Source organism: Sminthopsis crassicaudata, chromosome 3 (assembly GCF_048593235.1).
Source record: "Sminthopsis crassicaudata isolate SCR6 chromosome 3, ASM4859323v1, whole genome shotgun sequence".
Lineage (NCBI taxonomy): Eukaryota > Metazoa > Chordata > Mammalia > Dasyuromorphia > Dasyuridae > Sminthopsis > Sminthopsis crassicaudata.
This window is the reverse complement of record NC_133619.1, coordinates 131,636,436-131,662,348: the sequence shown is the minus strand read 5'-3', so window position 1 is coordinate 131,662,348 and position 25,913 is coordinate 131,636,436.

Here is a 25,913-nt window from a genome sequence, read left to right as displayed (position 1 = left end):
TCTTGAGTGAAATTATTAATTGTTTCTATAATTTGCTGTTTCACCCAGTAATTCTTTAAGATGATATTAGTCAGTTTCCAATTACTTTTTTCATCTATTTATACCTAACTTCTTATTGAATAGAGGTTTTATTGCATTGTGATCTAAGAAGAAGACATTTACTATTTCTGCCTTCCTGCATTCAATTTTAAGATCTTTATGTCCTAATATATGGTCAATTTTTGTATAGGTTCCATGAACTGCTGAGAAGAAAGTATATTACTTTCTATCACCATTCAGTTTTCTCCAAAGGTCTATCATACCTGGTTTTTCTAAAGTTCTATTTACATTTTTAATTTCTTTCTTATTTGTATTGTGGTTTGATTTTTCTAAATCTGAGAGTGCATGGTTGAGATCTCCCACTATTATAGTTTTACAGTCTATTTCTTCTTGCAGTTCTCTTAACTTTTCCTTTAGAAAGTTAGATGCTATTTAGAAAGTTGGTGCATATATGTTTAGTATTGATATGGCTTCATTGTTTATGCTACCTTTTAGCAGGATGTAGTTTCCTTCCTTATCTCTTTTAATTAGATCAATTTCTGCTTTTGCTTGATCTGAGATAAGGATGGCTACACCTGCTTTTTTGGCTTTACCTGAAGTATAATAGATTCTGCTCCAACCTTTTACCTTTACTCAGTATGTATCTGCCTGCTTTAAGTGTGTTTCCTGTAAACAACATATTGTAGAGTTTTGACTTTTGATCCAGTCTGCTATCTGTCTCCATTTGATGAGAGATTTCATCCCATTCACATTTACAGTTAAAATTACTAATTCTGTATTTCCTGCCATCATATTATCCCCAGATTATGCTTTTTCCCTTGACCCCCCTGAACCCTTTCCCCATATTTAATTTATAGACCCTACTTGTGACTTGCAGCCCTCCCTTTTTAGTATCTCTCCCCCCTCCTTTCAAATCCCTTCCCTTTTCTTGTATCCTTCTCTAATTCCCATTTTCCTTTTCCCTTTTCCTCTCCCCCCTTTTAGTGAGGTGAGAGAGAATTCTCTGAAAAACAAATATGTCAATTATCTACTCTTTGAGCCTACTCTGATGAGAGTAAGATTCACACAATGTTTCTCTCCCTCTCTAAATTCCCTCAGACATGGTATACTTTCTATTCCTCTTCCTGGGATGTAGTTTCCCTCTTTTCATCACTCCTTCCCCTTTTTCTGATACTACCCCCTTCCCTTTACTACTCCCCTTTTCTATATCAGTAAAATCAAATTATCCTTGCGGACTATATATCCACAACAGAGATACAGTTCTCAAGGATTCTGTATACCTTTTTCTGTTTCTCTTCAGTCTTGTGGATGTAGATCAAATTTTTTTTGTTTAAGTCTGGATTTTTTCTTAGAAACAAATGGAATTCTTCTGTTTCATTAAATGACCATCTTCTTCCATGGAAGTAAATGTTAAACTTTGCTGCGTAGTTTATTCTTGGTTGCAATTCTTTATCTTTTGCCTTTTGGAATATCAGGTTCCAGGCCCTTCAATGTTTTAATGTGGAGGCAGCCAGATCTTGAGTGACCCTTATTGTGTCACATTCATATCTGTATTGTTTTTTTTCCAGCTGCTTGCAATATTTTTTCCTTTGTTTGGTGCTTCTGAAGCTTAGCCACAATGTTCAGTGGAATTCTTTTTTTAGGGTCTTTTTCAGAAGGTGTTTGATGAATTCTTTCAATGCCTATTTTCCCTTCTGTTTCTATGATTTCCTGTAAAATAGAATCTAGGCTCTTTTTTTTTTTAATCATAGTTTTCGGGAAGTCCAATGATCCTTAGATTATCTCTCCTTGATCTATTTTCCAGGTCTATAGACTTTCCCAGTAAGTATTTGACTTTATTCTCCAGCTTTTTGTTGTTGTTGTTGTTGTTGTTGTTGTTGTTGTTGTTTTGTTTGACTGATTCTTGGGTTCTCAATGAAACATTCATTTCTGTTTGTTCCATCTTGATTTTTAATGAGTTATTTTCTTCATTTACCTTTTTTAGTTCTTTTTGTATATCCCCAAGTGAGTTTTTAAATGAATTATTTTGTTCTATTGATTTTTTTTCCATTTCCCTATTGCTTTAGAGAGTTATTTTCTTTTTCCAATTCAGAAATCCTACTTTCCTGTCATTTTTTAACCTTTTCTAATTCACAAATTTTGTTTCCCTGCATCTCCTGTGAATTCTTTATTTTTCCAACTCAAATTTCAGGACGTTGTTATTCTCTATCATAGCTTCTCTTTCCTTTCCTCATTTTTCTTCAAACCCTCTTAACTTTTTAATAGTCCCTTCTAGGAGAGAATTATGTGATGGGAACAAGTATCATTCCCCTTTAGGCTGTTATCTGCTGACTCTCTGCTGTTAACTTCCTAGGGATTGGATACCCATTTTTTCTCTGTGTAGAAGGTATCAATGGTTCTCTTCAGTTTTTTAACTCATTGTTAAAAATCTTTTGGGGTCTGCCCTTGGTTAAGAAGTTTATTTATTTATTTATTTATTTATTAGCTTCCTCCCAAACTGAATGGATGCAGCAGCTCCTGTGCCTGAGGTAAGAGAGAGCTCTGGCAGAGAGTTCCCCTCCCCCTCCCCAGAAATGACATAGTGGTGATTACTATGGCTGCACTGTGAGGGTTGCCTAGTGAAGGACCCCACTGTGTGGCCTAGAGACTGCCCTAAGGTTTAAGACTGAACAGTAAAAGCAACATAAGGCCCAGCCAATGTGTCCCATGGGGCATGGATATCAGCAGCTGATGTGAAAACCCCTGCACTCAAACTGGAAGTGTCTTCCCGGAAATACCGTTCCCTATTTCAAAGGTTCTGCTTCTCTGGGAGTTCTGCTTTTCTGGGAATTCAGTGGCTGCTAGAGTTCCATTGCCTGAAGCTAAGCCCGGAACTATGTGGATTAGATGTTGCCTCCGGCTTTGTCCCCGCTATTTAGGTTCTTAACTACCACAAGGTAAAGCCCCAGACAGCAGAAGGTGCCTTCACAGCCCTGCCAAGATCTGTTAGGTCACTTCAAGATTGGGGTGGTTCTAGGATCTGGCTTTATATTTTAAAGTGGCTTGATTTCTCTTCTGAACTGCTGTTTTATAAGCAGAAAAGAGCTAACAGCCTGTGTCAGATTCCTCTATCTCAGTGGCTTCTCTGATCCCAAAGTTCTTCCCAGCTTGATTGGCACAGTGTGCTTGTGCTAGCACCTAGCTTTATCTGTGCTGGCCTTTTTTCTTCCTCCCCTTTGGAACTGACCTTTTCTGTTGAAACTCCAGATTCTCTTCAGCTTGTAAGTTGTGCTTCAAATTCTTGTGGTTTCTGTCAGTCCAGCATTATTTTTGAGGCTGATTTAACTAATTGGTAATGAGGGAAGAAGGGAACTTACAAATTCACGTGTATCTTCTCTGCCATCTTGGCTCTGCCTCTCAGGCCAATCAATATATTTTTAAAACTTTATTTTAAAAATTCCTTGATAATTACAATTGAGGAAAAAGTAAACTAATGACTTTGTACAACAGAAAGAAATAATAATAATTTAAAAAGTAGGACTGCTAATCACTAACCTCATGTGAAGTCAAACTTCAATCCAGAATATATGTATATTATATGAATTTACACATACACAGACATGCATCTAAAATAATATTAATATGGCTTATGTGCATGTGTATACATTTATGGGTATATATACATTCACATACATAAATACATCTGTGCTTAACTCTAATCTGCTGTAGAATACAGGGAAAGAAGAAGAGGTAATAAACTAAAAAGTACATAGCAGAGAACAAAAGAATAGCCTACAAGGAAGGGAAAAAAAAAAGATGGACAGTCATGAATATGATGTTTTCTATTATCATATATGCTTTCTTGAATGGGAATTTATCATTACATATTTTGAATCCTCCCTAATCTGCTGAGAATATGACAATTTTTTTCTCCTTTTTTTGCTGAACTCCAGTTTATCCATCCTAACCAGCCCTTGGATTTCAAGATTATGTGATATCCCTTGAAGTTTGATCTTTAAATTTTATGATCAAATATATTTCTTGAACATTTTCAGTGACATACATATATATATGTGTGTGTGTGTGTATATACATATATATATATATATATATATATATATATATATCATTGAGAACTCACATTAGTTGCTGGATGCTTTGGACATCAGCCCTGGAGGCAGCATGCCCTCAGCACAATCTCTTCCTTTCAAATTAAATATTAAAACTCTCCAATCTCTATCTTGCCTCAGTTTCTCTGGCATTACACTTCAACCTGATCAATAATTTCTATTTCTGAAGATTTTCTGGAACTCTTTACCATAATTACTACTATTAGTATGCCATATGTAAAATGGATTTTTCTTGAAAGCATATTGATTTAGTTCCAATAGGTATTTATTATCTCAAATAACTAGCACTATACAATTATTTTCATATTTGATTACTTATGTAAAGAAACAGCAACTTGTTTTAACTATAGGAATATGGGATGTTATGTCTCCATTTCTACTTTTCCTCTCCATTGTTGATTAAGTAAAGCCCCAGGATAATTTTTTACAACTAAGTCCATGATCATATTTGAAACAATTACTCAAACTAATGTTAATTTAAGATAGATCTATGGGAGTATCTCTGACCGAAAGGTCAAGAATTTCAAGGGAATTAATTTTAAAAAAAATCAAATGAAGGTGACCTAGCTGTACCAGATCTAAAATTGTATTATAAAGCAGTAGTTACCAAAATCATTTGGTATTGACTAAGAAATAAATAATTAGTTGACCAGTGTAATAATTTAGGTTCAACGGAAAATAACAGCCAATAACTTCAATAAGCTAATGTTTGACAATTCCCCAAACCCCAGCTTTTGGGATAAGAACTCACTACTTGACAAAAATTGCTGGGAAAATTGGAAATTACTATGGCAGAAAATAGGCATTGACCCACACTTAACACCGAACACCAAGATCAGGTCAAAATGGGTTCATGACCTAGCATAAACAATGAGATTATAAATAAATTAGAAAAGCATAGGACAGTTTACCTCTCAGACCTGTGGAAAAGGAAGAAATGTATGACCAAAGAAGAACTAGAAGTCATTGATCGCAAAATAGAAAAATTTGATTATATCAAATTAAAAAGTTTTTTGTACAAACAAAACATGCAGACAAGATTAGAAGGGAAGCAATAAACTGGGAAAACATTTTTCCAATCAAATGTTCTGATAAAGATCTCATTTCCAAAATATATAGAGAATTGACTCTAATTTATAAGAAGTCAAGCCATTCTCTGATTGATAAATGGTCAAAGGATATGAACAGACAGTTCTCAGATGGAGAAATAGAAACTATTTCTAGCCATATGAAAAGATGCTCTAAGTCCTTATTAATCAGAAAAATGCAAATTAAGGCAACTCTGAGATACCACTACACACCTGTCAGATTGGTTAGAATGACAGGGAAAGATCATGCTGAATGTTGGAGGGGATGTGGGAAAATAGAGATACTGATACATTGTTGGTGGAATTGTGAATACATCCAGCCATTCTGGCGAGCATTTTGGAACTATGCTAAAAAGTCATCAAACTGTGCATACCCTTTTACCCAGCAGTGTTACTACTAGGCTTATATCTTACAGAGGTAAAGGGACCTGTATGTGCAAGAATGTTTGTGGCAGCCAGAAACTGGAAACTATGTAGATGCTCATCAATTGGAGATTGGCTGAATAAATTGTGGTATATGAATATTTGGAATATTATTGTTCTATAATAAATGACCAATAGGATGATTTCAGAAAGATCTGGAGAGACTTACAGGAACTGATGTTGAGTGAAATGAGCAGGACCAAGAGATCATTTTATACTTCAACAACAATACTATATGATGATCAATTCTGATGGACAAGGCCCTTTTCAACTATGAGATGAACCAAATCAGTTCCAATAGAGCAGTAATGAACTGAACCAGCTAGACCTAGGGAAAGAACTCTGGGAGTTGACTATTAACCACTACATAGAATTCCCAATCCCTCTGTTTTTGTCTGCCTACATTTTTTATTTCCTTCACAGGCTCATGATACACTGTTTCAAGTCCAATTCTTTTTGTACAGCAAAATAACTGTTTGAACATCTATACATATATTGTATTTAACTTATAATTTAACATATTTAACATGTATTGGTCAACTTGCCATCTGGGGGAAGAAGGGGAAAAAAGTTTTGCAATTGTCAATGCTGAAAAATTACTTATGCAAAAAATTTTTGTAAAAATTAATTTAATTAATTAATTAACAAAAAAATAGAAGGTAAAAAACTGAAGTATCCCTGACTGGAAAAGAGAATATGAAAAATAAATATATGGGAGTGGTTTCTGGGAAGATGATTGAACAGGTCAAAAAACTTAGATCCCAGGAAAGATTTGATCTCCAGGGGAGAAAGATTTAGTCTGAATGAAAAGCAAGCAGCTCCAAACCAATTCTGCGACATTCAAAAAACCAGACAAGCAAACAAAAAACCTAATAAGCCCTGATGACAATGGGAGTTAGAAGCAATCTCAGTCTTAGAAACCTTAATTTCACAAATTATTTATTCAAACCAAAATACAAAATAAGGGGAAAAAAACAAAAGAGTAAAAGAAAAAAGGATAAAAAATTGTGTGTATATATAAAAATTTTAGTATGTGTGTGTATGTATAAAATTTTTTAGTTTATTTGTTTTTTTTTTTTTTTTTTTTTTTTTTTTTTTTCACTCTGAGAAAGTTATCTATGCTTCTAAAGACTTAGAAGTCATTTCGGCCAAGATGGCGGCGTGGAGGCAGACAGCTGCTTGAGCTCTTCTTTTTCTCTCAGAACTTACTTCATGACAAGACTCAGACTTAATGCTTGACCCAGAAAGAAATCCACAAATAATCACCAAGATAAGACATCCTTGAAAGTTGCCAGAAAAGGTCTGTGTTTGCTCGGGGGAGGGTCAATTAGACTGGGCACAGACTGAGGGTAGGCAAGCCAGTGTGAGACAGGCAGCTCACACAGCTCAGACCAGAGGGGGAGGGGTATGTCTCTGCCATTTCTGCGAAAAGACTTTTTCCCCAGTGTGGATACTCCATCTTGGCAGCAAGCCAGGATCAGCTAAGAGGGTGTAAACACTGGAGGTGAAGATTAAAACCCCAGAAAGCCAGGGTCTCTCAGAACCCTGCCACCCCCAACCCCCACCTGGACTGACTCAGCACGTTCTCAGAGCCTCACAGCACAGACTCAGTACAGTCATTGCTGTTCTATTAGTGGCTCTCTGCTGCCCTACCCTCAGTCTGTAGAGGAAGCCCATTAATACCATCCAGCCCCATCCCCCACAAAACAGACCAATTGTTTCTCTTGTCAATTTGTTTTCTTCAATTCCTACTCTGATAAAATAAACAAAAAATTCAAAAGGTCTCTAACCATTGACAGTTTTTGTATGGAGAGAGAGCAGACTTCAAACACTGAGGAGACTAAAAACAGACTGTCCCCAGATGAATCCCCTAAGAGGGATATGAGCTGTTCCTCAATACAAAAGAATCTCATAGAGGAAATCAAAAAGGCTCTCACAAGAGAGCTGGAAGAGAAATGGGAAAAGGAAAGGGAAGCTTGGCAAGAGAGCCTGGAGAAGTCATCCCATGCATTTAAAGACAGAGTGGATAAAGAAATCAAATCATTGAGAAACAAGATTAGTGAGCTGGAAAAGGTAAACAACTCCAAGGAAAACAGGATTAGTGAGCTGGAAAAAGAAATCAGCTCTCTAAAAAATATAATGGATAAAATGGAAAAAAATTCCATAGAAGATAAAAACTCAATTGGACAATTACAAAGAGATATAAAAAAGTGAGTGAAGAAAATACATCATTGAAAATTAGACTGGAATAAGTAGAAATGAATGACTCAAGGAGAAACCAAGAGGTAGTCAAGCAAAACCAGAGAAATGAAACAATTGAAAAGAATGTCAAGTACCTTACTAGAAATACAACAGACCTGGAAAACAGATCCAGGAGAGACAATTTGAGAATAATAGGACTCCCTGAAAAATGTGAGGAAAAAAAGAGCTTGGACACCATTTTCGAGGAAATTATCAAAGAGAACTTCCCAGACATTCTGGAAACAGAGGGTAAAATAGACATTGAAAAAATTCATCGATCACCTATTGAAAGGGACCCTAAAATCAAACCGCCAAGAAATATAGTGGCCAAGTTCAAGAACCATCAGACAAAGGAAAAGATATTGGAAGCTGCTAGAAAAAAGCAATTCAGATATGGAGGAGCCACAATAGGAATAACCCAGGATCTAGCAGCATCCACATTAAAAGAACGCAGGGCCTGGAACATGATATTCCGAAAGGCTAAGGAACTTGGTATGCAGCCAAGAATAACTTACCCAGCAAGAATGAGCATCGTTTTCCAGGGAAGAAGATGGACATTTAATGAAATAAATGAATTCCATCTATTTTTGATGAAAAAAACCAGACCTACATAAAAGGTTTGATCTTCAAATACAGAACTCAAGAGATTTCTAAAAAGGTAAAAAGAAATCTTGAGAACTATACTTCTGCCAAAAAATATGTAAAGAACATATGTACAATTTGTCTTAGAAACTAGAGGTAGAAAGGAAATTATATCATAAAAAAGTGTAAAGTGGTGGTACTACATCTCTTGAAGAGGCAAAGGTAACCTATCATATCTGAGAGAAAGAAAGGAGGGAGATGAACATCGTGTGTATCAATAGACATATTCGATTTATGGTGAAACTTCTTCCACTTTATTGAAAAGTGAAAGGGAAGGAGTAAGCTAAGGGGAAGGGAATACAGAAATTGTGAGGAAAAGGGGTAAAATAAGGGGAGGAACTTTAAGGTGGGGGTGGGAGCTTAAAAAGGGAGGGCTGTGAATAGCAAGTGGTGTTCACAAGTTTAATACTGGGTAGGAGGGTGAGAGGAAAGGAAAAGGAAAAAGCATAACCAGGGGTTAATAGGATGGCAAGGGATGGTTTCAATTTCTGTCTCTTACACTACTTATGTGATCTTGGACAAGTTTCTTAATTTCACTGCTTCTCAGTTTTCTCTGATTTAAAATGAGGTTTTATAAAGTGATCCATAAAGTTCCCTTCAGCTCAATCTATAATTCTAGAGAGAGAAAAAAAAAATGTGTTATAACTAGACTTATCTACCACACTTGCTCACCTCTCATTTCCTAACCCTCTGACTTCTGATATCATTAATCTACTGAACTTGTTCTTACAGAGGTTATCAATAATCTCTTAAATCAATCAATCAGCAAGATTATTTAATTTGTATGCAATACCAGAAACTATGTTCTTAACTAGAAAGTAAACCATTACCTCTTGGATAATTTTTAGCTTTCTGTAGAATTGGTCTGGACCCTAAATAGTTATGTGACTTATCTATTGTTACACAACTGATATGTGGCAGAAGAAATACTTGAATCTACTTAATGAGTTTGATATTTGATTGACAAATGTGCAGCTCTTTTCTCATATTTTTTCTTTTTATATGATTTATACTTTTTCATCTTTCTACACAATTTTATGTTGTTAATCACTTTCTGTTCCAAAATGTTGGGGTTTTTTTGGTTTTTATTTTTTTTTCTGGTATTTCTGATACTAATCTCTCTTAGTTCTGTTTCAAATGCTTTGATTTTTTTCTTTCCCCTCTCCTTTTTAGTTTGTCCTATAAAATCAAGATCCTTACTAAAGCTTTGTTCTTCAGTCTTCTTTTTCTCTACACCCCCTCACTTGGTGACACTATTAGCTTTAGCTCCCATACCTTTATCATCTCTATACAATCAACCTCCAACTTCTTCATACAATTCTACTCCTTTTAGCTTATTTCTTCTTTGTGTCTATAATGAACACTTTCTTCCATGTATTCAATGAAAGACTTAGTTTGCTACACAAACTAAGAGAGTGAATAGGTAGATTTTTAATCTCTCTTTTGAAAGAGAGACAAAAATATATGTATTTTTATGCACTGAAGTTATTATGGCTCCAATACTTTCTGAAATTAATATCCTCAGCATTCAATCTTTCTCTTTGGTGACTCGAGCTATCACTTTCAACAGAAATATTATGGCAATCTGCTTGTCAGCCTCCCATTTGGCTAACTGAAGGATAATTTGCACTTTAAGAGCATTTAAAAAAATAATCTCTATAACCTGTATTTGCTTTTTATAGGTTATTATGGTTTTCTTCCTAAAAGAAAATTTGAATTACATAACCTCAAATTTAGAAGGAATCTCAGAAGTTATCAGTAAAATTCATTTAAAAGAAATGAGTAGTAATTCATTTTACAAAGGAACATTCAAATTCCTTTCAAAGACCATCAAAATCTAGGAATTAAAATCCATTCTAAGCAACTCATTCCACTGTTTGACAAGCTCTTATTCTGAGCTACCTATTGCCCATCAGTTTTATCCAGCTAAATTCAATTCTACAATCTATTCCCATTTTTCCTATTTCTTTCCTCTCCAATTTTAATTGTTCTTCAACTGAGTGCTTTTCAGAAGCTTAAAGACAGCTGCCATAACTTCTTCAAGTCTTTTACCAAGTTAAACTTGCCCATTTGTCAGTCTGAGGATAAAAAGAAAAATAGTCGGGCAACAAAGATATATTAAGTACTTACCATGTATCAGGCTAAGTCTTGAAGAGCCAAAGAAAGACAAAAGATAATCCTTGACTTCAAACATGATTCAGCTAATGATATTGATTAGGTATTGTCCCCTAATTATCCTTGCAGACCTCTTTTTGACATGATCAATTTGTCATTGTCCTTTTGAAAATATATTCAGTATAAAATGAACATAAATAGAAGAAAATTGGTTCAACATTGAAAAGGAACTTAAAACTCAATTTTAAGAATTTGAACTTTATTCCATGAGAAGGGAAGTTATGGTAACGTTGTGATGAGGGAAGTTATAAAATCGAATCTGTGTCTTAGAAATTCCAATCAAGTTATAGTTTGTAGAAGGTGTTGGGGAGAAAGTAAGATTAAAGTCTGGAGACTGATTATGACAACTCAACAATTCAAGTGAAATGTAATGAAGCATTAAATTGTGAACAGTAGACATAGTGAAACTGAAAAAAAAGAAAAGAAAAGAAAAGAAAGCTAATATGAGAAATATTTTGAAGGTTGAATTAGTAGTGATTGACTTGGATATAGATTGAGGAATCAATTGTGACTCAATGAACTAGGAGGTTAAGTAATTTAGACAATGATTTTTTTTTTAAATAAAACTAATGAAATGAGGAAGAAAAACACATTTTAAGAAAATTATGGGATCAGTTTTAAGTTAAGTTTATACCTTATATTTGTGTATAATTTTAAGCATTGTACAATAGAGTATTGGACTAGTATAAGAAAGATTTTGGTTTGTATTCAAGCTAAGAAACATACTAGCACAATGAACTTGAGTAAATCAGCATATCTGAACCACAATTTCTCATTTATAAAATTATCTAGCTTTCAGTAATGTTGTAAGGACTAACAGTATCTAGGAAATTCCTATGTAAAACTTAAACTTTATTAAAATATGAGCAATGGTTATTAGAATCAGCATTTACATATCCAATCTTCATTAAATACAAAACTAAAAATGTTTTTTTTTAAATTTTACTGAAATGCTTAGTCATAAATATTTAGCACCTTGAGGATATATATATATATATATATATATATATATATATATATATATATATATATATATATATATATATGTAAAGGACTGAAACTCTTGAGTCAAAGCACTGAGGGTGGACAATCAAACACTTGAGGGTAATTACCAATTGGACAATACTATATAAGAATATGCTTGGAAAATGGCCCTTCCCATTATCCTGTGCTGGCCCAATCATTTGTGGGATGGACTAGGAGGTGGAAAGTGACTAGCCAGACTCACTCTGGGCAGGAGACGAAGAGGTGAGGTAGTGGAGATCCTATGCTCTTCACTTCTACTGCTAAAGACCAAGAATAAAGACTTTTGCTTATCCTGACACAGCTGATTCTAAAGTATCCTGGGTGCTAGCATGGTTATCACATATGTATAACAATAGATGATTATAATTTAAAAGAATCAATTTTCTTCATAAGTAAAGTACAGACTGAGACAAAAGTCCTAAGTCCATATGGTGAGATTTTATTTCCAAAGTCCAGAGAGTTTTTGGTTATGAAGTTCTTCACATTTGTGCAATAGTTGTTGCTGTTTTAATTGAATATACATGGTTTTATTCATTAATATATATAAAAGCATCCATTTTTTGCATAACATTGTGGAAAAATTGAATAGAATATATATTTTTGAGATGTCATAGACTCCACTTTCACATAGCTTATTGTCTTGTGGTGACATATGACATACAAAATAATTATTAATAAAGAAAACGTCCATAGGAGACATTCAACCAGAATATTCGTTGTTGTCTGAAAAGGGATATATTAATAATGATTTCTGGGGATCAATTAAACTTTCTAACATTATGTTAATTGATATTCTTAAACACAAATCTCACAAAGTCACTCTCATACTAAATAAATAACTCTCATACTAAATAAATAATCCATACCTATCTTCTTTTATATTTATATGTGTTCATTTAGGAGTGTTTATATGTATGTGTACACACACACACACACATACACACACACACACATATATATATATTTTTTTATAATTTTTTTGTATACATTCATATAAAAACATGTATGTGTATGCCTGTGAATACACATACATATGTGTGTAGATATATGTAAATCCCTAAAATAAAATTGCCTGGCTATAATCAATTCACTTCACACACTTTATGATATATTCAAAGTAACATACTTGCTTTTCCTTGCACTTGATCTTAATCTCCTACTCCATTATCTTTGCATATGGAGAGCCTGTAGTAGGAATCCTTCAAAGTTAAGTTCAAATTTCCCATCCTGAATAAAGGCACTCCATAATTCTCTGTTTCATCATGTAATTATAAATACACACATGAAAATCATTTAACTTATTAAAATCTCAATCAACTCTCCTAAGACTCAAAATTACAGGGTAGATACTGATAAGAACTTGTATTAGGACTTTATCAATGGGAGCTTCTTTGAATTAGGAAATCAAAGGTTCAGTTTATAAATACATATAATCAACCTAGCACATGACTTGGAATATAAAAAATAATTTATAAATTTTGTTTGAATTAAATCAGTTCCATCATATAATATTCTATCTAGCCAGATTCAGCAAATCATCATTTTTAAGTAATTAAAAATATTAAATTTACTTTGTTATTTCCCATTTTCTTTTAGGAAATTGCCTTCATACTGTATAATTTTATCCTTTGGAATATATTCATTTTAGTATTGATGTAATAGATTAGTAAAACCGTGTATATAATGTGATTTCTAAATGTGCAAAGAAATTTATTGAATAAAAATCTGAAAAGTCTTTATTTGAATTTATTGATATTTTTAATGTTAATTTATGTAAATTTCTATGTGCCATGTAGCTGCAATGACAGATTCTTATTAATAAAAATTATGTTAATAATATTGATTAGCATTTCCACAGTAGTATGTCAGGTTTGCAAATCTCTTTTATATGCTGCTTTATGATACCACATCTCATCTACAAAGAAAGTTTTGCTCCCTTGACTGACCCTGGAAACTACTGTTGTTTTGGACCTTGATTTAGTGCAGAAGAATAGAGTCATTGAAATGATCTTGATTGAATTCTCCCCATTCTCCCCAGAATCCAATTATAGATGAATGACAGTGTCAGTATTAGAACTGTAATCTGATGTTTACTGATTTTTTTTTCTAAAGTCCATGTAGATTGATGTTCAAATGTTTACAGAAAGTCTGCTGTATGAGACTATAGCAACTACCTGGACAGTTTTTTGGATCATTGCAGAAACTGAATGGCATTTATTTATTTATTTAAATTCAAAGGTGTTCTAAATTGGGATTCACATAGTATTGATACTTTACTGATTAATTCAATAAATTTGACTATAAATTCTGAATATCCTTGCCTAATGTTTACACAATATATATTCTTTCTAATAACAAGAAGCACTAAAATATTTTTTGTGATAACATTGGCATGCAAACTTCCCTACATAGCTTGTTATTACAGAATAAAACAAGAGGTTAAAATGGTTATGTCTTTTGTTCTTCCATAGTTATCTGTGTTTTAACAGATTCTTTGAAAACAGAAAATGTTATGTAATAAAAGAAAGAAAAGAAAATTAGTGACTAGGATCAGGGCTTAAGAGTCAATAGAATGTCAAAGACCACAAAAGGGTAGGGATAAGAACATGTATAGTAATTACAAAATTACAATAGTAGTTATTACAAATAGTAAATACTAAATTTTATCTGAATCTAGATTATAATGTCCAGGCTAGCTTTCTGGAGGATCTCTGGATTGGTCTTGGTCTTTAGGTGGAAAAGTGAGGAAGGCAGGACAGCCATCATGAGACAGGTCAAAGATGGAGTCCAGAGTCCAGAATCTGGTGTCTGGAGTCTTCTCTGTGTCTGTGGCTCACACTTCTGTGTCAGAGACTCACTTAAATACCTCAATATAATTATCACTACAGAACACTAAGCATGCACCAACTATTGGGAAAACCATTACATTACCATATCACATTAAGAATATGTTTAAAGAGCCATTATCTCACATTGAGTATGTGCTTAACTATAAGCATCCTGCTATCCTTGATTCAGGTACCCATTTTCAGAGTTCAGGACCTCTACATCACTCACTATCTTTTGTTTTAGAACTCAGGGGTTCACACCTTTCCTGACTTCTTAGAAAGGGAGGTAAAAACACCAAAGGAAAATGGAGATTAAAACCAGATATTGTTAGCAGGTTTCCTCTGGGCTGAAATTGAAACATCAGCCTGGGAGGTATTACACAAGCACATAGTAACATAACACAGGCTAGTAGTGACATAGAAAACAACATGAATCAATATGATGAATTATACATATCCATAAGTTATAGAAGGAGGGTATATAAATAACAATTACGCTCACATCTCCTTCAGCAGCCAAGAGATAGTCCAAAACCTATATTTTCCATTACTTCATGTGTCAGGAAATCCAATGATTCCTGCAGATTTTTAAGTCCTGTAGCAGTCTTATCATATCTCAGGGAATCCAATGATTATTGTTGGTTTGATAATTTTTTGATGTTCATGAGTCAATTGCCATACACATTGGGTTAACACCAATGCTTTTTCAGTGGCTCATGTAGTCAGAGATGGAAACATCTGATGTTTCTGGGGCCTTATCCTTCGTTTCAAAGGTCTTCTCCTTTTCTCTCCAATGGACAAGACAAATATGGCATATTGGTACCCATCTGATTCCTTCTCCATCTATAGAGATTCAAGCAAACCAATAGTCCCAAACTGTAGTGAGCTGTCGTCTCCAGAAGCTGCTGGATCGCTCTCTGGGAAGAGATCTGCTGTGTCTACTCAAATCTTTCAGACAGATTCTTCTTCCTGTAGTGAACTGTTGTCTCCAGGTAGTTGCTGTTAACTCTTGTCTTTAGAAGTGACTTCCCTTCCTGCAGAGAGCCGACTTCCCTTCCTGCAGAGAGCTGCGTCAAGCCAGATGTAGTGCAGAGTCTTCTCCTTGAATCCTGGCTCTGAATCTCCTCCAGCTCTTATCCTTCTCCAGGCAGACTGGCTTTCCAGGCCCACTGTTGTCTCTTTTATCCTCCCAGAGAATGGGCGTGGGATAATGCAAGGGCTTCTGGGAAGAACCACTTCAGCCAATGAGGTTGCTCCTTCTATCAAGTCAACCTGAGTTCTCACCTTGTAATTGTCCAGACAACCTGAATTCTCACCTTGTCACTGTCCAGACAACCTGAGTTCTCACCTAGTAATCCTAACACCAAACAGTTAACCTATCTGCCCCCTTACATTCAACACTTTCTGGATCTCTCCATGTCATTTGGCAATTATCTAAAGATAGTGGAGCTCCTTGCACTGGACACTGCTTTTCTGGTGGGTTGTAAAACCTGTCTGTTGAAGCCAGTGCATAAAAAAATAAAAAAAAAAATGATGGTATAAACAGTTAAATATAAAAGTTCTCTAGGGTTACCTGTGGCTCCTTATTTCTTTTGTTTTTGGAGGAGTGTCTTGAGGTCTCTGTTTTTCCTTTCTGCTATTGCCTGTCCTTGAAGATTAAAAGACATGTAAGTGGCATGTAAAATCTGATGCTATGCACAAAAATATGCAAAGAAAGTATATGCAGGTCCATTGTATATTTTTATTGTTTGTGGCATACACATAATTGCAAATGCTTATATAAGGAATTCAGTGACCACTCGGTCTGTCTCTTTAGCAAAAGAGGTAGGTATTACAAAAGTAAATCCTGAAAAGATGTCTTCTACAAAATGGATAAAAGACAGATGACTAAAAGATTTATAAAGGGTCACATTCATTATCCAAATTTCATTGGATCTCAAAACATGAGGGTTTTTCCCTGGAGGGAGTGTAGGAGCATGGAAAGGAAGGCAAGTTGTACAGTCTTTTACTAAACTCCTAGATTCCCCTTTTGTTGTCCAAAATTTCAAACATAAAGCTCAAGCAGCCTGATGATAATTAGAATGAGATTCTTGGACTGCCTGAAATAAAGGAGTACCAGCTAATATGGTTAGAAGGCTATATGCCTTTTTAATTTCCATCAAAAATAGGACCTGGAAGTATACTATGAGAATGCACATGCAAGATATAAATCTTAAATGGATGCTTTCTTATTTGTTCTTGAAATTCCTTAAAGAGCTGAAATATATTAGAAGCTACAAATTTTATTTGGACTGTGGCAATTCTTTGTACCACACATACTGAACAGGCCGAATCAGATATTATATTTATATCTCCTGGATAATAAGTAAGAGCTAGAATGATTGCATACTATTCATTCTGCTGAGTGGACTGAAAAGGAGTTCTGGCTACTCTCTATATAGTTAAGTCATGAGAGCAGCACAAGTGTTATGTTTGAATGCATCTATAAAGATAGTTGTTCCTTTAAGAAGAATCTTAAAAATATTTTCTTCAAAAATCCATTGCCAATTATATAATAGGTAGGTTATCATTATGGAGATTTATGTGTAAAATTTGGAAGAGTGGCCAATAAAATTGGCCACTCTGGGATGGTTTCACAGCATACATGAATTTGTACATTGGTATAAAAGGTGTATATCTTGTAAGATCTCATCCCAGATAATTGTACTGCTCCCTTAATGGCCTTTAATAAGATTCTAGGCACAAGCACTGGGTAAAGAGTAAGACTTTGTTCTGGTTGCACTGGGAAATTCACCCACTCTATTACACTGTGTCCTTGATTAAGGACTGCTGTTGGTGTCTCTTTTGTAGCAAAAACTGATATTTCCAAGGGTTTTTGAGTAACTCTTTAAACCACATTAAATAAAGTCAGTTCAACTTCTCTCAAAGCTTCTTAATCTTGATTTGTAAGTTGGTGTGATGAGTTTAAAGCACTGTCTTCCCTAAAATGTCATATAATGGTTATAATTAATAGATAGTTAAACCTAACACTGGACACATCCATTGGATATCCCCTATCAATTTTTGAAAGTCACTTAAGGGTTCAATTTCTCTGTTCTTAAAGAAAGGTTTTATACTATAAGCATCTTAGGATATACTTCATATTCTAAATATTGAAAAGGAGCATGCCTTTGAAATTTTTTCTGTAGTTATATGAAATTTGTAGTTTCTTAGTGTTTCTGTGGTCTTTTATAGATATTGAGCATTTGTTCCTCAAGTGCACACCTCAAGATATCATCCATGTAATATAAAAACATAACTTTTGGAAATGCTTTTCTTACTGGAGTTAAAGCAGCAGCCACATGTATTGACACATTTGACACAAAAATAGGTCAATTTATCATTCTCTGTGGCAAAACTGTCCATTCATATCTTTTAAAGGCTCAGCTAAATTAACGCTAGGCACTGAAAAAGCAAATCTTTTCATATCCTCCTTTTCCAGAGGGATAGAATTGAAACATAGAATTGAAACAACCCTTAATGTCTATAACCCAAAGGCAATTCTCTAGGCAAATGAGTAGGACATGAAAGTCCAGGCTGAAAAGTTCCCATAGATCCCATATGTTCATTTACTTTTCTTAAATCAGTCAGAATCCTCCATTTTCCAGATTTTTTTTTACAACACATACAGGGGAATTCCAAGAATTAAGAGAAAGTTGTAAGTATCCTTACTCAAGTTGCTCCTGTATTATATCTAATAAGGCCTGAATTTTATCATTTGCTAAGGGCCACTGTTCTACTCACACTGTTGTATCAGTTTTTCATTGAATTGGAATAGTTGAAGTGTAGGCAGGCCTTCAATAACAGCCCTGCCTAAAAATCCAAAGTACTCAATTGTAATCCTAACAGTTGTAATACGTCTTTTCCCCATAGATTGATCGGAATTTTTTTCAACTAGAAAAGGAATAAAACCTGTTGTTTTACCTTCAAATATCCATCTCAAAGGGTAGCACTAACTTTAGGTACTATTGTTCCTCCTATTCCAGACACATATGTGTCTGACTAAATATCTGGCCAATAATTGGGCCAATTGACAACTCTAATGATTGTACAATCTACACTTATATCTACCAACCCTTTCAATGTTATGCCATTTACATAGAGAGTGACAATAGATCTGTCAGCTGTAACAGCTGCAATCAAGAGTGTTCCTGGATTCTGTTGTTGGGAGTCAGGATCAGCAGTCAGCAAATTGCCTATAAGGAGTGTGTATCAGTGAACCTGATGCTACTACTTTTCTTTTTCTTTTTTTTTTTTTTTTTTTTTTTTTTTTTATCATTTACCTTGCTAGTTTTTTCTTTCTTTTTTTTTTATTTTATTTTTATTTTTATTTTTTGTTAAGCATTTTTAAATTAATTTTTATAATTATAACATTTTCTTTAGCAGTACATATGCATAGGTAATTTTTTTTTTTTTTTATCACATTATCCCTTGTACTCCCTTCTGTTCTGAGTTTTTCCCCTCCTTTCTTCCACCCCCTCCCTTGGATGGTGGGCATTCCCATACATATTAAATATCTTATAGTATATCTTAAGTACAATATATATGTGCAGAACCGGATTTTGTTGTTGTTGTTGCAAAGGAAGGATTGTATTCACAAGGTAAAAATAATCTGGGAAGGAAAACAAAACAAAAACAAAAACAAACAAACAAAAAAAAAAAAAAAAAAAAAAAAACAATGCTCACAGTTTCCAGTGTTCCTTTTCTGGATGTAGCTGATCCTGTCCATTACTGAGCAATTGGAATTGGATTAGCTCTTCTCTATGTTGAAGATATCCACTTCCATCAGAATACATCTTCATACAGTATCATTGTTGAAGTGTATAATGATCCCCTAGTTCTGCTCGTTTCACTCAGCATGAGTTGATGTAAAGTCGCTCCAAGCCTCTCTGTATTCCTCCTGTTGGTCATTTCTTACAGAAAAATAATATTCCATAACATTCATTTACCATAATTTACCCAACCATTCTCCAATTGATGGACATCCATTCATTTTCCAGCTTCTAGCCACTATGAAAAGGGCTGCCACAAACATTTTGGCACATACAGGTCCCTTTCCCTTCTTTAGTATTTCCTTGGGATATAAGCCCAGTAGTAGTATGGCTGGGTCAAGGGGTATGCACATTTTGATAACTTTTTGGGCATAATTCCAGATTGCTCTCCAGAATGGTTGGATTCTTCACAACTCCACCAACAATGCATCAGTGTCCCAGTTTTCCCACAGCCCCTCGAACATTCATTGTTATTTCTTCCTGTCATCTAAGCCAATCTGACAGGTGTGTAATGATATCTCAGAGTTGTCTTAATTTGCATTTCTCTGATCAATAGTGATTTGGGACACTCTTTCATATGAGTGGAAATAGTTTTAATTTCATCATCTGAAAATTGTCTGTTCATCTCCTTTGACCATTTATCAATTGGAGAATGGCTTGATTTCTTATAAATTAAAGTCAATTCTCTGTATATTTTGGAGATGAGGCCTTTATCAGAACCTTTAACTGTAAAAATGTTTTCCCAATTTGTTACTCCCCTTCTAATCTTGTTTGCATTAGTTTTGTTTGTGCAGAAACTTTTTAATTTGATGTAATCAAAATTTTCTATTTTGTGATCAATAATGGTCTCTAGTTCTCCTTGGACACAAACTCCTTCCTCCTCCACAAGTCTGAGAGGTAAACCATCCCATGTTCTTCCAATTTATTTATGATTTCGTTCTTTATACCTAAATCTTGGAACCATTTTGATCTAATCTTAGTATGTGGTGTTAAATGTGGGTCCATGCCTAGTTCCTGCCATACTAATTTCCAGTTTTCCCAGAAGTTTTTTTGTCAAATAATGAATTCTTATCCCCAAATTTGGGATCTTTGGGTTTATCAAATACTAGATTGCCATTTTTATACACTATCTTGCCCTGTGAACCTAACGTATGCCACTGATCAACTAATCTATTTCTTAGCCAATACCAAATGATTTTGGTGACTTGCTTTATAATACAATTCTAGATCAGGTACAGCTAGACCACCTTCACTTAATTTTTTTTTTTCATTACTTCCCTTGAAATTCTTCACCTTTTGTTGTTCCATATGAATTCTGTTGTTATTTTTTCTAGGTCATTAAAATAGTTTCTTGGGAGTCTGATTGGTATAGCACTAAATAAATAGATTAGCTTAGGGAGTATTGTCATCTTAATTATATTCGCTTGGCCAATTCAAGAGCACTGAATGTCTTTCCAATTATTTAAATCTGACTTTATATTTGTGGCAAGTGTTTTGTAATTTTGATCATATAATTCCTGACTCTCCTTTGGTAGATATATTCCCAAATATTTTATACTATCGACTGTTATTTTGAATGGAATTTTTCTTTGTATCTCTTGCTGTTGGATTGTGTTGGTAATGTATAAAAATGCTGAGGATTTATGTGGATTTATTTTGTATCCTGCAACTTTGCTAAAATTCTGAATTATTTCTAATAGCTTTTTAGTAGAGTCTTTGGGGTTCTCTAAGTGTACCATCATGTCATCTGCAAAAAGTGATAATTTTATTTACTCTATTCCTACTCTAATTCCTTGAATCTCTTTCTCAGCTCTTATTGCTGAGGCTAGAGTTTCTAGTACTATATTGAATAGTAATGGTGATAGTGGGCAACCTTGTTTCACTCCTGATCTTACAGGGAAAGGTTCTAGTTTATCGCCATTACATATGTTTACTGAAAATTTTAAATATATGCTTGTTATTATTTTAAGGAATAGTCCATCTATTCCTATACTCTCAAGCGTTTTTAGTAGGAATGAATGTTGGATTTTATCAAATGCTTTTTCTGCATCTATTGAGATGATCATATGTTTTTTTATTAATTTGATTATTAATATGGTCAATTATACTAATAGTTTTCCTAATATTAAACCAGCCCTGCATTCCTGGTATAAATCCCACTTGGTCATAGTCTATTTGCTAATATCTTATTTAAGATTTTAGTATCAATATTCATTAAGGAAATTGGTCTATAGTTTTCTTTCTCAGTTTTTGATCTACCTGTTTTAGGTATCAGTACCATGTCTGTGTCATAAAAGGAGTTTGGTAGGACTCCTTCATCCCCTATTTTTTCAAATAATTTATATAACATTGGGGCTAATTGTTCTTTAAATGTTTGGTAGAATTCACATGTGAATCCATCTGGCCCTGGGGATTTTTTTCTGGGGAGTTGATTAATAGCTTGTTCTATTTCTTTTTCTGAGATAGGACTATTTAGACTACGTACTTCTTCCTCTGTTAATCTATGCAAACTATATTTTTGAAGGTATTCTTCCATTTCATTTAAGTTATCGAATTTATTGGCACAAAGTTGAGCAAAGTAGCTCCTAACTATTGTTCTAATTTCCTCTTCATTAGTGGTGAGTTCACCCTTTTCATTTTCAAGTCTAACAATTTGATTTTTGTCTTTCCTTTTTTAAATCAGGTTTACTAAGGTTTGACTATTTTGTTGTTTTTTCCTAGAATCAACTCTTAGTTTTATTAATTAATTCAATAGGTTTTTACTTTCAATTTTATTAATCTCACCTTTTATTTTTTGAATTTCAAGTTTTGTGTTTGTCTGGAGGGTTTTAATTTGTTCCTTTTCTAGCAATTTTAGTTGTAAGTCCAATTTGTTGGCCCTCTCTTTCTCTATTTTATGCAAGTAGGCCTGTAGAGATATAAAACTTCCCCTTATTACTGCTTTGACTGTATTCCACACATTTTGGTATGATGTCTCATTATTGTCATTTTCTTGGTTGAAGTTATGTCTATGATTTGCTGTTTTACCCAATCATTCTTTAGTATAAGATTATTTAGTTTCCAATAATTTTTTGTCTATTTCCTCCTGGCTTTTTATTAAATGTAATTTTGATTGCATTGTGGTCTGAAGAGGATGCATTTACTATTTCTGCCTTACTGCATTTGATTTTGAGGTTTTTATGTCCTAGTATATGATCAATTTTTGTATAGGTTCCATGAACTGCTGAGAAGAAAGTATACTCCTTTCAGTCGCCATTTAGCTTTCACCAAAGATCTTTTCTAGTATTCTATTTACCTCTTTGACTTCTTTCTTATTTATTTTGTGGTTTGATTTATCTAATTCTGAGAGTGCAAGGTTGAGATCTCCCACTATTATAGTTTTGCTATCTATTTCTTCTTGCAGCTCTCTTAATTTCTCTTTTAACAATTTAGATGCTGCACCACTTGGTGCATATATGTTTAATATTGATGCTGCTTCATTATTGATGCTACCCTTTAGCAGGATATAATGCCCTTCCTTATCTCTTTTAATTAGATCAATTTTTGTTTTTGCTTGATCTGAGATGAGGATGGCTTACTCCTGCTTGTTTGGTTTTGCATGAAGCATAATAGATTCTGTTCCACCCTTTTACTTTTAGTTTGAATGTCTCACCCAGTTTCAGGTGTGTTTCCTGTAAACAACATATAGTAGGATTCTGACTTTTAATCTAGTCTACTAACTGCTTCCTCTTTATGAGGCAGTTTGCCCCATTCACATTTATGGTTAGAATGATTAATTCTGTATTGCTTGCCATCCTATTAACCCCTGCTTATGCTTTTCCCCTTTCCTTTCCTCTCACCCCCCTACCCAGTATTAAACTTGTGAACACCACTTGCTTTTCACACTGTTTTCTAAGCACTCTCAGGAGGTGAAATGTTCAAGCCTACTATGCGTTGAGGCAAAGGATCTATAAGCCAGCGTGAGATAAATTTCACCTCTCCATGGGGATATTTCAGTAGTCCCAGGTGCATACAACTCTATTCTCCCCAACTATAATCCCTTTCTTCCATGAGGTTGATTCTCACCTGATTTATAATGCTGGAGTACTGAGCTTCTAAAGACTCTGTGGGTGTAACATTGGGCTGCCATCATGCTTCAGTTGTTTTTTTTTTGCCTGGGACCCTGGAGCCTAGTCCCACTTCCCATTTCACTGAATCAATCCACATTCTGATGTCCGATGGGATTCTTTATTGCATTTTGGACATAGGGTTTTGGATCTTGTTCTACCACCCTGCTTTTTTACTGTATTTTTCTGCCAACATTGAGCTTTCAAGTGCCCTACTTTACCACATTGAAAGCATTGGCCAGTCTTTCTCGAACATGCTTGCCAAAAGGGATTTTGTTATCCCATGTTCAGATCTTAAAAAGTCTACATCATAGCCTCGGTATAAAAGGTATTTGTGCCCACTGTGGCACAGAATCTTATTATCTCCTTGTGTAGTGCTAGTATAATCCTTCTACAAACCATTAGCATTTTCCTTAGCAAGTTGTCTTATCATAATTTTGGTATTACATTTTCACCAATAGTATGTATGACAGCTGTCTGTAGACATCCCACGAGATCAGCAAAGGGTTTATTTGGACCTTGTGCTATTTTCATGAAGGCTGCCCCTCTATCTTGTCTTCCTGGTCAGGTGTCATGCTTTGATAACAGTAGAAGCAATTTGCTCATATGCTATCAAAGGGTAATTAATCTGTGTTAAATTGTTTGCATAAGGACCTATACCAGTTAGTCCGTCAAAGGTGACTAGTATATTAACTCCAGGTTGCGGGTTTTGTTGGCCTTGTATTCAATTAGTTGCTCTCCCACTATTTCCCACATATCTGGTTCTAATTTTTCTTCCTTCGATAGTCAAGGAGACCTGCACTTTAATATATTTAAGAGTCCAGTGATCTGCTTCCAAGTTACCAACAAACTTTATTTCTTTATTAACCTAACTATGCATTCTACACATTGCCCTTGGGATAGGGGAGGATCTTTTCTTAGTATTTGCCCCATTTCAGGTGAAAACCAAGAGTGAATAATTAACCCTTACCAAAGTTTCCTGCGTGTCTATTTTTACACTCACCCTATTTCCAATTCACAGGCACTTCTCCACTGAGCTTAATATTGTGTCGGTTTAACTGATTTGTGCCCTGCTTTGCAAGGCTCTGAATTTCTGGGGCCCCATGTTTAGGTGTCAAAATGTAATGTTCAGGCTAGCTTTCTGGAGGATCTCTAGATGGCCCTTGGTCTTTAGGTGGAGAAGTGATGAAGGCAGGACAGCCAGCATGACACAGAACAAATATGGAGTTTGGAGTCTTCTCGGTGTCTGTGGATGAGACAGTCTTCTGTGTCAGAAACGCCCTTAAATACCTCAGCACAATTATATCACTACAGAACTGAACATACACCAACTGTTAGGAGAACCATCATATCACCATATCACATTAAGTACATATTTAGAGAATAATTCTGGCCCTGCACATTAGACATTAAGTTCATGGGAGAAAATAATATCAAGCAGAATATAATATTTGCAAAAGTTTAATCTTAATTTGATATCCAGTCATATATGCACAATAGCCCTATGATTCCATCAAACCCAGAATTTCCACTTAAGTGAATTTAAGACAATAAATAAATAGAGGAAAAATAAGATGATCTATTAGAGCAGTGGTCCTCAAACTTTTTAAATAGGGGGCCAGTTCACTGTCCTATAGTAAAAACAAAAACTATGAACAAATTCCTATGCACGCTGCATATATCTTATTTTGAAGTGAAGAAACAAAACAGGAACAAATACAATATTTAAAATGAAATAAAGTCAAATCAGTAAACTTACCAATATTTCAATGTTAATTGAAATACTTTTGGTTTTTGGCTAATAAAATGACCAATATCTGGTTCCATATTTGTCACTGCTAGTCATAACAAATGCAAGTGTGCATCCATTAGTCTTGATCTGGTTGGAGAATTCAAATATTTCATTCTAGAAAAAGTCTGTTTACAGACATAAGTGCTGCCAAAGATGGTTGCCATTTTGAGTGCCTGGGTCCTGAGATGAAGATATGTCTCAGAGGGGAGAGATGCATAGAAATTATGAAGACTGCTTGACGTGAATGCATCCTTCAGAGAGTCACAATTCTGCAGTTTAGCCAGTTCCATTTGGTAAATTGTATCCACATTTTCAATGTCAATAGAAAATAGGTTATGGAAAAGCTGTATGTCCTATTCATGGAGATGAAGCTCTTTAAATCTAAATTGGAACTCTTTTCTGCAATTTTTCCAATGAATCCACAGTGCTTTTTCTGCTAACAGACTTTGAGTCATTGGGAAATGGCAGAAGTTTTCGTCCTTCACTTGTTTGATGAGGAGGCCAAATTTTACTTTAAATGCTTTGACATGTGATTGCATATCACAGATGAGCTTTCCTTTTCCTTGATGTTGCATATTGAAATTGTTGAGTAGTTCTGTTACATCTGCAAAGGTAAGGTGCCATTTCCATTCT